This window comes from Mauremys mutica, chromosome 16 (genome assembly GCF_020497125.1).
Source record: "Mauremys mutica isolate MM-2020 ecotype Southern chromosome 16, ASM2049712v1, whole genome shotgun sequence".
NCBI classification, from domain to species: domain Eukaryota; kingdom Metazoa; phylum Chordata; order Testudines; family Geoemydidae; genus Mauremys; species Mauremys mutica.
Genome location: NC_059087.1, coordinates 26,033,351 through 26,046,110, shown reverse-complemented (window position 1 = coordinate 26,046,110; position 12,760 = coordinate 26,033,351). Strand labels below are relative to the sequence as shown.

The 12,760-nt window shown below is 44.0% G+C and overlaps 1 long non-coding RNA gene across 1 annotated transcript in view; it reads left to right on the top strand.

Annotated features, from left to right (window-relative positions):
• Positions 1 to 10,652, top strand: part of LOC123351275 — a 30,146-nt gene extending 19,494 nt beyond the window's left edge. The window contains exon 3 of the long non-coding RNA XR_006573981.1: positions 9,758 to 10,652. This is a non-coding gene — a long non-coding RNA (uncharacterized LOC123351275). The remainder of the gene's footprint in view (positions 1 to 9,757) is intronic.
• Positions 10,653 to 12,760: the final 2,108 nt, after the last annotated feature.

The window sequence follows — 12,760 nt, the reverse complement described above, 5'->3', positions numbered from 1 at the left end:
TTTCTTCACACCGCAGCTTCCTCTGCTGAGTTCTCCTGCCAGCCAAAAATATCTCCAAGTGCTGAAGAACTCTTTGCCAAGGTGGTCACTTATCGGCTTGCCCTCCATTCTAAAATGCAGGTGACTTTTGGCTCTCAGGAGTTGATCTCCCATAGATCAAGAAACATGAGAACCCCCTTCTCTCTCCCACATTTCCCCTATTTTGGATAGTTAAACTTACTTTTCCACCTTCAACTGTAAGCAGGTAGAATGATCCCCCCCCCCCCACACACACACCCCTTAAAAAGATAGGTATATACTGAAAAGAAGGAAGACACTGTGTCTAGTGGTCAAAACAAGACACTACAGGTTAGAGACACAAAAGGACTTAGGCACCTAACTCCCAGAATCACACCCCACCGGGATTCACAAAACTCCCACTCAACTGATGCCAAACTCTGTAGGTGCCAAAACTCGTTCGGGACCTACATTTTTGCAGCAGATGTTCCCTAGGCACCTCCATTTCCACCTCAGAGCATGCGTGCTGCAGCTCACGCCAGAGTGCAGCACAAACTGGGGTGACACCGGCATTTCTCCCACCTCACTTGCCTGTGGGACCTGTTCCAGTAAGATCAGGCCCCTCTTCGTGAGTAAACACAAAAAAGTCACGGAGAGAGGAAGGAAGGAAGGAGAACCTCCCTCAGAACTGTTAGCCCAGAGGTTGGAGCCTCACCTGAGTAATGGGAGATGCCCCATTCAGGTTCCCCTCATACCTGGGAGGTGGAAAACCCAGAATCCTGTCCCCCTGCTCCACTGACTTTAACTTACCCACAGTGCAGCAGCTTCAATAGGAGAGAGAGTGAAGGAGCCCCACATCAGACTCTCACTTCATCCAATGGTTACAGCACTCGCCTGAGAGGTGGCAGAGCCCTGATCCAATCCCTTCTCCCCCTCATGACTTACCATAGAATCATAGAATATCAGGGTTGGAAGGGACCTCAGGAGGTCATCTAGTCCAACCCCTGCTCAAAGCAGGACCAATCCCCAACTAAATCATCCCAGCCAGGGCTTTGTCAAGCCAGGCCTTAAAAACCTCTAAGGAAGGAGATTCCACCACCTCCCTAGGTAACCCATTCCAGTGCTTCACCGCCCTCCTAGTGAAAAAGTTTTTCCTAATATCCAACCTAAACCTCCCCACCTCCAAGTGAGTGCCCAGATGATCAGGTTCCCCCTCCTCCATTAAAACAGCATAGGCACTTAATGCCAAGAGAGGTTTTGCAGACAAGAATCCCAGGCAGAGAGAGGCACCTCCCTGAAGCCTGGACTTCGGCGCCTATCTCAGAGACAAAGATGGGGCTTAACACACCCATTGGCTTGGTATCTCCCATTGGCAAGGAGCCCCCTAGCATGCTGGCTTTTGTGAATCACATTTTGAGGCACCTCTCTCCCACTACTCATTGTATAAGGACCCTAAGGCACCACATTCAGGTTTTGTGAATCCCAGTAATTTTCTAGGGGCCTAGAAGTTAAGCATGGCGATGCGAAGTATTGCCATGCCTACGTTTCTTTGGGAATCTAGCCCTGAGAGTTAGGACTCCTGGGGTCCCTTCTTGACTCTGCAGCTGATTCGCCCTGTGATATTTTGGCATTTCACTTACCCCCTCTGGGTTTCATTTCCCCCCTTTCTTTCAATGGGCATAGCCAATTACAACCCTGAGGTGTTTGGAGAGTCTTGAACAGAAGGCAGTGCAAGTGGTAGTAATTAATATTAACCTGCTCACCCGACAGGGGTGTTTTGAGGCTTAATTAATGAGTGTCTGCAAAGTGCTTTGAGGGCTTCAGCTGAAAGATGCTATATACAAGTGCAAAGTATTATGAGAAAATAATGGAAACATTTTATAAATAATAAAAGAAGGGAAACTTTGGTTTTAGAGGCTGTATATTCCTCTGCCCACCCCCCTTCCTTCTGCTCCTGCTAGCTCTGCATCATTTCATAGAGACATGGACGCCAATCTCAGCAAGTCCTATTGCCTGTCTCCTGTCACTCACCTGATTAAAGGTTCCACTTACATCCAAATGGTTAGAGCCAGGGCTCGGAGCCATTCATAAAACTCATATTGAAGGATTAGCTTTCACAAAGTTTGCCTTAATGATTATGCGCTCTATTGATCGGTGAGGGAAACTATAAAAATTGACACCAGAATAAACTTTGAAGGACTGCTCTTGCTCAGCAGAACTAGGATCAATTTGAATCGACCAGGATGGTAGGGAAGGGGGGGGGGGAAAACCCTGTCCATTAGCCGGGTGCAATCCTGACCAGCTAACTGTCTTTTTCTCTCTTGTTGCTGTGATCAAATAGCATCTCAGTGAGGATTAGACTATAGACCCTAGGGTGAATTCTCCGTACATGTATAAAGTACATCCCTGCTACCCAGCTAGCCAATCACTTACGACTACTTTTGATTTAGGGATTTTGTTTTTCCCCTTTAAAAAAATGTGATGAATTTATTGTTCACAAAAGCAAAGTATTAGTCACAGATTAAGGCTAGGAATAGTGCATACAGCACATTAGATAAGTCATTGCATTCTAATGGCAAGCCAATGCTAGCCCACTATATTCCAACATCCAACTTCTGCTTAGCCAACTGCATTCAATTTTGGGTAGCCCACAGCAATTCCAACATGCGATTGCTAATGACCACACTGCATTTAGATTTGCAATTTGCTCATGGCAGATTGCATTCCAACACATAGCTGCTATGAATCCCATGCACTTCAATATGCAGCTTTCCGCCAGCCCATTACATCAGGATATCCATTCCCAGCTCTTTGCAGCCTACTGCTTGGTCAAGACCATTCAGTTGCATCCAGCCATCATCAGCCCATTCACCGTTGCCAGCTCACAATATTTAAGCTGGTTGCTCTCCGTGGGCGGCCTGATAACTGGACTTGTGGCATAATGTACAGCTCATTACTGTGCTGGTCTGGAGATTGTAACTACACAACATTTGTTCCAGTTGGTACATTATCTTCCCACTGCATCTATCTGTTCCACTTGACCCAGAGGACAAGGGGCAGCAGAAACCTACCGTGAGGTTTTCCTATGAGGTTTGCCTCAACAATTGGCTAACACATTGATCCTCTTAATTAATGAGCAGGCTCTGGGAATTCTTGATAAGGGACATTCATGCAGACTTTATAAGTTCACTTATAACACATACAGATATACCTTGGCTTGGAGCTTTCCTTCATGCAAAATATGCATTCTGCCAATACCTAATATTAGGAGCCCAAGTGACTCCCATTGGCTTCAGTAAGAGCTGACACAGACTTAACAGCTTCAGCTGTGGGATGGAGCTGGCAACATGATAGATAACACTAGAAATTGACCATTGGGGGTGAACGTTACACACAGGATGTAAGAGTCTGACCACCTTTAAAGAAACGTTGCAAAACCATCCTCTGAAAAAGCTGTTCCACCATAAGTGACGTGCATAATACAAACACCCTCTTTTATCCCCAAGAATCCCTTCTGAAAATAGAGGAGTGCCAGAGAGTCCATGAAGTCCACTAGGGACTTTGTTGTTACTATTCATTTTACGAGCAAGGTGCTCAGATCCTAAGACAATGGGTGGCAGCATAAAACCAATTTATAGCTAGATATTGAATAGCATCAGTGCAATATATTTTGTAGGTAATGTGTTGTCCACCTTTCATAAAGTCTATAGTCTCCAGAGAACCCTCACCCCTAATGTTGAGTGGGCAGAAACCCCCTAAAACCAGAAAAGTATGCATGAAACAAAATGTGTCCCAACATGAAGAGTAAAAAATTACTTCTGAGGTGAAGGAGTTAGAGGGTATGAATACCTTTAGGATCATTAGGTAGAAAGCAGCTGTGTTCCAGAGTCATTTCCATATAAATAGCTATCCTATTCCAAGGAGCATGTATGGGATCCAATCCAGGTAAGAGATGTTTTTTTCTCTCGCAAAGGGACTGTACCCAGAGTCCATTACAGATGGTAACTGGAATCCAATTTAGGTTGTTGCCCTCTTTGTTGGAAGGACATTCAAAGAATGAGTCTTTCCTTTGTCTGACAGTCTACATGCCATTATCAAATATTTCTCACCATGGAAAATATGTGGATGGGCTGGTCCAAGTGGACAGTTAATAATGCATAGAGACAAAAGTGCCTAGATTGCCCTGGTAAGAAGGGTCTATTTGAAGGGCTGAACTTTCCCCCCCAAAATGAGGAAATTAGAGCCATCCCTTCCCTTAGGACAATTCCAGGGGCTGTAGAAGTCGTGCAATTTCACAGTCAAGGTACATAAACATTGCCAGCTCAAAGATCTCCGACTGAGTCACAAACTGTGGCCCAACTTCAATCCTCCACCTTTGAGTTATTCCTTTAACTCTTGAATACACTGGCGGACCACAGGCAGCATGCTGGAAGAATTCTCAGATCTCTTTGAGGTCCAACAGAAGAATATTAAAGTGAAACAAATCAGTAACTCACATATTACATCCAGTAAGAGAAATCCAGTCTGCCCAGACAGAAAAAGGAAAAAAAAAGGACTTGGTCATTTGGAAAGGCTGAGTATAATTAAAAAAGTAGAACAACCTAGAGAGTGGGTTTGGCTGGAAGTTAATGCTAGATATATTCAAATGAGAAAATAGGCATTAAAATAAAACCAGCAAAGGTGATTGACCATGGAACAAATACCAAGGGAAGTGGTGGATCTCTTGATGTTTTCAAATCAAGACTGGATGCCTTTCTGGAAGACATGTCAGCCAAACACGAGTCATTGAGCTCAATACAGAAGTAACTGAGTGAAATGAGAAGTGAGCCTGTGAGACACAGGGGGTCAGACGAGATGATTTAATAGCTCCTTTTGGCCTTAAACTCTGTGAACCTATGGAAACTGGGTTAATTCTATGGCTGTAATTGAAAAGCCAGATAAAGTACAGATCTGTACTGATTTACATGGTATAAATAAAGCCATAAAAGGGAACCTTCAACAAAACCTGAAATGGAAACTAAATTCTCAAAAATAGGAATATTTGGAGGAATATTTGGTAAGCAGAAGTAGACAAGGCAACCTAGTGTCTTTTAATACACTTCTTGGATGTTATACTTTCATGCAAATACTCTTTGGTATTAGTTCTCTTCCCAGTGTATTTTTAAAAAGCAGTTGAATAAAGCTTTGAGGGATTACAAAATGATATTTGTAATAGGAGGTTTTTCTTATTTGGGCTGGGGACCTAAAAATAAATATATAAAAAAATCTTAGGAAAGTTTTGAGAGGCCAAGAGAAATAGCCCTATACCTGAACTAAAAATAAAATAAATTGCTTCTAACAGAGGTAATCTATAATGGACATAAATTGAGTAAAGTTGGCTTAATTGCTGATCCAGATAAAATAAAAGCAATAGTTGAAATGCCCACTCTGCAATGTAAAAATGGATAGAAAGATTTATGAGGATGATAACTGATTCGGCAAAACACATTCCAAACATATCTCTGGTCAATAAATCCTCACGGAAATTGTTGGCATATGACATTGCTGGCATTGGGCAGACAGACATTAACAGGCATCTGAGTAGTTAAAGACATTTATCAACAACACTGTGGATTTAAAATGATGATGATGTGACTGAGCCAGCTGCATTGTCGGTGGATTCACCAATCTGTACCGGCATTGAGCATCTGACAGTGTTTCAGAAATTTTGAAGTAGTGCCTTGCCCTGAGAGTGGCATCTGAACATATTGATTGAGCACACAGGAGCCTTTGTGCATGGGCACAATTGTTAGTATCCATTTGTTCTGAAAGAAACAAATAGACTCCTTTGAAATTCCCACCCTAGAGGATTTACTATGGAAATTAGGTGCCAAATCCCATTAAAACCGAATGGCAATTCCATGCCTAAATCCCTTAGGCTCCTCTGAAAATGTCACGCCTTAATTCCATCCCACATGGGGTGTTTTCTGCTTCAAAGTATCCCCCTTTACCATTCGTCTGTCCACCACACCTCAAACACAGTGACATAATAATAATCATCAAGGGCCATCAAGTAAATAGCTGAACTGGAGAACATTGCAATGGTGAGTTGGTGGCTGCAGGCTCCTCGGAATAATACAGGATTGTTTAGACTGGGAATGGGGGATGATCACAAAGGGAGGCAGCATTTGAGCTTTTGGGATGTCAGCAGATAATGGTGTGAATATTTATCTTTCTAAAGAGCCAAAAAAAAATACATTCCCTTTTGCAGTTGCCAGTGATAATGGATGCTGTGTGAGCTAAAAATCCGGCAGTTAAAAGCAACATTTATTATCACTCTATCTCACACCAGCAAATTTATGATCCCTTCCAGATCTGAAACATCAAAGCAGGAAGGAGTAGCAGCCTTCTCAGACTATCCTCCCCTCCCCGCCCCGCGCCGCTGCCCTTCTTCTTTTCACATAGATTGCTTCATTATTTTTTTTTAAGGGAAGCGGGCATTAAAACCAAAATCTCACCTTTGACCCTTCAAGGCTACTCATAACTTACGAGGGCAAATAAGGAGCTGAAAGTTTTTCCTGCACCAAACCATAAATAATTCTTCCGTGCATCCACAAATCACTCCAGGTTGGTGATGTAAATAGTTATTGCTGGGTTTCTCCCTATGGGCAGGTCTCAGGGGGTTTGTCAGTTGGGGGCGGGGGGGTGCTTAAAAAAACATTGCAAAAATGCCTTCCCCTCTACCCTCTGATCCAGACACTCAGGTATGTGTGTGTTTTATGCTTCATGATTCCCAGCGTCTGAAGTTTAAAGAAATTCACAACTTTTTAGGGGGTGAAAAGGTTGCCCCATATGTGCAATGACCTCCTCTGTGGGACATCAACAGGGTTTCAAGTTGGGACCTTTGGCACTGAAAGCATGAGCCTGTCCCACTTGAGCTGGAGGAGCAGCTCCATCAGTTAGTAACAGTAGTAAACGTCTCTTTTTATGTGGGTAGGACACTGGAGGGGGACACGACACACACTGTACCCGCATGTTACACATGTTCCCTAGATAAAGTTCACCCCAACTATCTGAAGTCCACCAGAGTTCAAATCTGTCTTCGGGTATCATCATTGGTTATAATGATAAATGGTAATGAGTTATCAGCAGGGTTTGAACAAATGCCCCTCAGGATCACAGAACAGACTTCTCTTTTGAAAGAAGTAACATTATTTGCTGGTAACAGAAGCAAGCTGGTGTCCTCTGACGGTCCAGCTACTAGGAGTGGGATACTATACAAATGTGAGTTATTTTTATCATATTTATTACGGTCGTGCCAAAGGACCAGCCAAGAATGGGGCCCTGGACAAATGCACACTTGTTGGCCCATCACAAGGAGATGTGAGAGCGCTCCATCCAGATGTTACCTCGCAGCACTGAAATATCATTACATGGTGATGCACTGTCATGGTGCAATGATTCATTTGCCCCCAAAATTATTTAGGGACCCATTCATAGTCTGCAAAAGAGACTTGCTGGATACAGGATTGCTCTGTGCAAAACAAGAGGATCCTGGGAAAAAAGCAACCGAGTGGTGGTTACACCCTTGTGGGAGGCCAAGGGCATGAAGGTAAAGGGGAAAGAGTAGAGAATGGCATGCTCACCAATGTGGAGATGGACACATACCCACTCATATGAACTGACTACAGCCAAACATGGTCCAGTGCAGGGAGCAACCAGGGCCCTAAACTGCTCTCTGGTCCTACTACAAAAAATTCTAAAAGCCAGGGCACCAGGTGCTGGCCCAAATTTTCAAACCCTTAAATCCATCTCCAGACACCTAAAAATGTGGCCTGATTCTCAGAGGTGCTGAGCACCCAGCAGCAATGACCCCAATGCACCATTGAAAGCCAGGGCAGTTGTTTAGGAATGGAAGTTTCTAAGGAACCAAAGGGAGTTAGGGGCCAAACTCCCTTTGGCTCTTTCAAAACTCCCAGCTTTAGGTGCCCAAATGTGGATTTACCCGGGTTTGAAGTGTTTGGCCACGGCCTTCAAGCTTGTCTTCAGCTGCAGCAAGCTCCCCATCTTCTAACCCCTCTATCACCCAGTCACTAGTTCACTGAGGAGGATCAAAGATCCAGACAGATATTTATTGGGAACCCAGTGGATGATGCTGCTGAATGATAAAATACTCTGCACTAACAAACCGCTTCCTCTGACTGCAGCCTGCTTATTTACAAAAAACATTCGCAGGCACAGTCAGTAAATAGAGTGGCAAGAACTTGCCTGAATAAAAATATACAACTGCTGGAGACACCTATCTAAGGGAGAAACAATTAAGACTACTGATGTCTGGCCTCTTGCTCTTTCCAGGGAGTTGGGTGATTTTTCTCATCCCCTTTTCACTCTCTCCCCAACATAGAGAGAGATTTCTCTCTCCCTTCTAGGGACTTTCCTCCAAGCTACAAACACGCTCAATGCTCTCGCTGGACACTGCCCCTTGATTAGAGAGGATTAGGAGTCTCTCTCTCGCAGTACATATTGGCTATGTCTACATTGTAAACCCAGGTCTGTGGACCTAGTGTTTCCAAGCCCACGCTTGAGAGTCCACTCTGAATTGTAAATCTGGATCTCACAGCCGTGCTAAGACGTCCATACTGCACTACACAGACCTTGTGCTGTGTCCACATTGCAAAGTGACAGGGCTTGGACCCAAGTCTCAGCGGGGTTTTAGGACCTGGGTTCTGAGCACTTGCTGACCCAAGTCAGACTGATTTGTGCATAGCTGGAAGGGAGACTTGGGCTCAAACCTGAGTCAGGGCCTGGGCTTTAGGTACGTCTGCACTGCAAATAAAAGACCCACAGCATGGCCATGGCTGACTTGGTCTTGCAGGACTTGGGCTGCAGGGCTAAAAATTGCCGTGTAGACATTCGGACTTGGGCTGAGCACAGGCTCTGAAACCCAGTGACGGGAGAGGGTCTCAGAGCCCAGGCTCCAACCCAAGCCCAAAATGTATACACTGTAACCTGAGCCAATTGAGCCAGACTGAGACACGGGGCTGTGTAGAATACCCTTAGTGTGCAGTGTAGCCATACCCAGAGACCTCATTACCCAGAGCCATACCCAGAGACCTAGGCACCAATGACTCATTCTCATGATCTCCCTGTAGGAAAGCGTTATTATGCTCATTTTACAGATTCTGTGCCTTAGTTTCCAGAAATTAAACACCCACAATCGCTATAGAAGCCATTGGCAGAGCTAGGAATTGAACCCACCTCTCCCTTCAGCATCCCAGACCAGTACCTTAACTTCAAAACCATCCTTCCAGACCTCACAAGGCCTATACATATACCACTTCTATGGGGTTCAAAAGGATGTAGGCAGCAGCCAATAAAAGGCTCCTGCTGGCTCGGAGCCAGAACCTGTCTGGCACACTACATTCAAGGAGCAGGTTTCTGGTTTCAAAAGGAGCCGAGGTGAAGTTGCTTTCCATCAGTCACAGCCTTTTTAACAAAACGGAGAGATTTTTCTCTTACAAGTAAAGCCATAAATCAGGACATCTCCCGAGGTTCTTTTTTCTCCCCCCTTTTGGGTTAGCGTGCCCTCCCTCTCCTTTCCATCCCTCCAGACCTGCTTCATAAACATTAGCTTTCAAGCATCTCTCCCCCAGAGGAAATATCATAAACATCATGTTAAATATTTAGAGCAGGAAACCACCTCGCTTTTCTAGCTACATAAAAACTACCTTGGGAGGGTGCATTTTTGGTTCTTATTTATTTATTTCCTTTCCTTTTGCAGATCACTTCAATAATCAAGGAGGTGTCAGTTGTCAGTCCCCTACCCACAGTGGTGTTAAATGCTCCCCCAACCCTGGCATAGGCAGCGCCACTGGATGGCTCAGGAATGGCAACATGACAGCCGAAGAGCCTGGACCTAGCGGGGATGCTCTTGCTGGACCACGGAGGGCGGGAAATGCAGGTGCCCTGAACTGTGACAAAATATCCTGCTTAGTGCGTGACATTTGCACGCCAAGTATGATCAACATTCTACAGTTATAAGGCCTAGAAGGAGAATTAAGCTACAGAGAACTAAGGCCACTTTACTTCTGAATGAGGGCATCCACTCAGGAAATTAACGTGCTTTAACATCACATCTTTAGTTAATTCATCTCATCTTCCCTGAGTATCTCCATATAGACAACCCCCCAAGACTCATTGGTTGAGTGGCTGTATATAGGTCTAAGTATCCAACCAGCAACAAGATTGACTTGTGATAAAGGAAAAGGATTGGTGACTCTAGGCCTGATCCAAGACTCATTGAAGGCAATGGTGGTGTTAGCGGTGGGGAAGGGGTGTGTCATTCCACTGACTTCCATGTGCACAAGATCAGACCCTATACGAACAACACTACATGGGGTGTCATTTCCTACAGTCTGATCTTTACACTGCTTTGAAAGCTCCACAATGTTTCACCAAATCATAAGGGCTAGAGATGAAGACTCATTAGATGATGGGTCCCAAGCTGTGTGACCCTGTTCCTGTGCATAATACATTGTCTGGTACTTTATGCAGTCTAATTGTAAAAGTCACAGCTGATGAGGCTTCTGTTACTTCCCTTGGGAGACTATTTCACAGTAAATTGACTGTTGGGAGGTTTTTCCATGATACTCAAATTGAATTTTCCGTTTCTTAATCCCAGCCCATTGCTCCTACCATTCCCTCTCTCTGTGTTTACACCCTTCAAATACTGCCACCGTATGTTCCCACTACCCATCACTACACTCCATGTCTTATCCAAACTGTATTTATTTAATGTTTAATCTTTCCTCATAAATCAGTGCTGCTCCCTAGTCATCGTGTTGCTCTTTTCTGAATTTCAAATTTTTGGTAACATCATGCCCAAAACTGAATGCAGTATTGCAGATATAATTCCCCCAAAGCCATAAAGGAAGGAAATATAAGATGTGATACCTCTATTTATGCAATCCCAAATTACTTTTCTTCTCCTTCTTCCATATTGTATTGCTAATTCATGCCTAATTTGCTTTCCACCATCACCCCTTCATCTTCCTGGTTGCTACTCACCCCTGTCCGAAGGGGCTAGGACAATGATTATGCAAACTTGACTCCAATAGATCAGTATTGGGGAGCAGTGAAAGGAAGCTATGGCTGGAGCTGGTCAGGAATTTTTCAACAAAATGTTTTCCTCCTCCCAGGAAAATGCTGATCTGGGGAATTTTTAGAACTCAAAATTCTCCCTGAACGAGGAAAATCATTTCCCATGCAATTCTCTCCTGTTTCTGTTAGCCAGGGCCCAAATTCTTGACTGTTTGTGTTTTAGGAGCCAGAAGTTGAGACAGAATATGCTGACTGACTCAACTGGTCATTCACTGGCTTCTGAGCATAACATGGTTAAACATTGCTCTGTGCTGGGGATAGGGAGTCCATTTCTGCCATCCCTGTTCACGTTGGGTAGTATCTTACTCAGAATGGTCCTGTTTTCAAAGGAAGGTGTTACTCCATAGGAGCTTGAATGGAAGCAACGAGTCCTGGGTAGGAGTAGAAATTGCAAGAAAGAATCAGGGAATTTGCTTAGAAGGTGCATCTTGTTTCCCTTTGCCTTTGAACCTGTTACTAACAAAAGCAGCTTTATACAATTATCCATCCTGCTAATGCCACAGAAGATCATATTGTCCTCTGACTCTCTAGAGTTATCTTCTAGATGCATCAGAAAGGTCAAAATGGACCCGCAGGTGGACACACCTAGAGCAATATTGGAGAGAGCCATGTCAAGCCTTCCCCCAGGAGAGCCCACCAGCTTTTTCCTGGAAGGCATCCACCAAGACCTTAAAATGACATAAGGGTAGAGAACTGACTTCTTGTTCAGAGAAATTGAAGTTATCCTGAATTATGTATAAGGAGCCTAGATATTTTACTGCAATATTAGAGAGACAGGAAGACAGATACTAAAAAATATTATAGGAAATTCCAGCTCCAAACCTGCTAACAGAAAGTAGCTTTTTATTTTTATTTTTTTTCATTTTTTTTTTAAGAATGGCTGCTTTACTGATGTATTCTTCAAGGCCTATATGAACATTATTGTCTTCTGGTCAGTTTAAGCAATGTACTAGATATGTGTCATTTTTAAAATGTGAAATCTTTGAAGCATTTCTGGATTGAGGTCATCTTGCCAATGTAACCTACCATCCCTGTATGACGCTGCGTGGTCAATTACAGATGGTAAACCGCATGCTGGAAATCTACCAATCCTGGGTGCCCACAAAAGCCAAAAATTAAAAGGTAGTATCCTCAGTGGATGGCCAGCCACTCCTGAGACCCTGCCTTCCCCTGTGGGGTTTTCTTAAAGCTTTCAAATGCACAGCCAGCTACCTCTTGAGAAGAGCTGGCCAGTGATCTAGGAAACGCTTCAATTATAGATGAGCGCCAATAAACAGCCAGTGATTTGCTGGAAATTATGAGATGTAAATAATTGAGAAGCAGGGAGCTGGCCCAGAGGTACCCTTCTCTCTTGCTGATTCATCTTAATGCATTTCCTTGATGCAACTCCTTACTGTGTACCTACTGCTGTAGGGAGCAGTGAGATAACACCCCTTGAAGAATATGCTGATCAGCGAGTATATATTGTTATAAATATATGAACATCGGCCAAACAGAAAGGCAGAAGAGGGTGAAGAGGGTTAACTCACTGGGCCTGATTCTCATCTCACACCACTGTACATTGGTAGTAATTCCCCTTCAGTTGATGGGGTTACCCCAGTATCAATAGAAAAAAAAATTAGAT